This window comes from Mandrillus leucophaeus, unplaced genomic scaffold (assembly GCF_000951045.1).
Source record: "Mandrillus leucophaeus isolate KB7577 unplaced genomic scaffold, Mleu.le_1.0 Scaffold165, whole genome shotgun sequence".
NCBI lineage: Eukaryota > Metazoa > Chordata > Mammalia > Primates > Cercopithecidae > Mandrillus > Mandrillus leucophaeus.
Window position 1 is genome coordinate 1,596,539 of NW_012101643.1, and position 712 is coordinate 1,597,250.

General features: G+C 36.7%; 1 protein-coding gene across 1 annotated transcript in view; it reads right to left on the reverse strand.

Moving 5' to 3' along the window:
- The window catches only part of RYR2 (ryanodine receptor 2 (cardiac)), a 620,934-nt gene that overhangs the window by 230,425 nt on the left and 389,797 nt on the right, over window positions 1-712 (reverse strand). The window lies entirely within an intron of this gene.

Genomic DNA, 712 nt, shown 5'->3' on the forward strand with positions numbered 1-712 from the left:
ATATATATATCCAGAAGTAAAACTGTTTGATCATATGGTAGTTCTATTTTTAATTTTTTGAGGAATCTCCTTAATGTTTTCTAAAATGGCTGTAGTAATTTACATTCCCACCAACATGTATAAGGGTTCCCTGTTCTCCACACCCTCGCCAACACTTACTATGTTCTGTCTTTTCAATAACAGACATTCTAACAGGTGTGAGGTGATAGCTCATGGTGGTTTCAATTTGCACTTTGCTGATGATGAGTGATAGTGAGCATTTTTTCACATACCTATTGGCAAACTGTATGACCTCTTTGGTGAAATGTCTATTCAGGTCCATTGCCCATTTTTTAACCAAATGTTTTTGCTTTTTAAATGTAATATGTATATTATTTTTTAACCTTAATAAAAGTCATTTACTTACCAAGACCAACACTGCTGTTTTCCAGTAAATAACTGAGATGATCAAACATAGCTTTTTGATTCTGCCTACTTATACGACAGAAGTAACAGAGAAAACGGCAACAGTTGGCCACCATCTTGGGAAAGGTGATTTCCTACAGAAAAAGCATGTCATTAGCTGCTGAAAGCAAATGATCTTTATAAAACTGAGTTCAGATGTTGAGGTCTCAATCACATCGTCAATCCCCGTATGTCCATGTGTGGGCCAAACTTCAGATACTGAAGATCTTCAAATGTGCAGCAGACTATGACTCGCCTCATCCCTGAG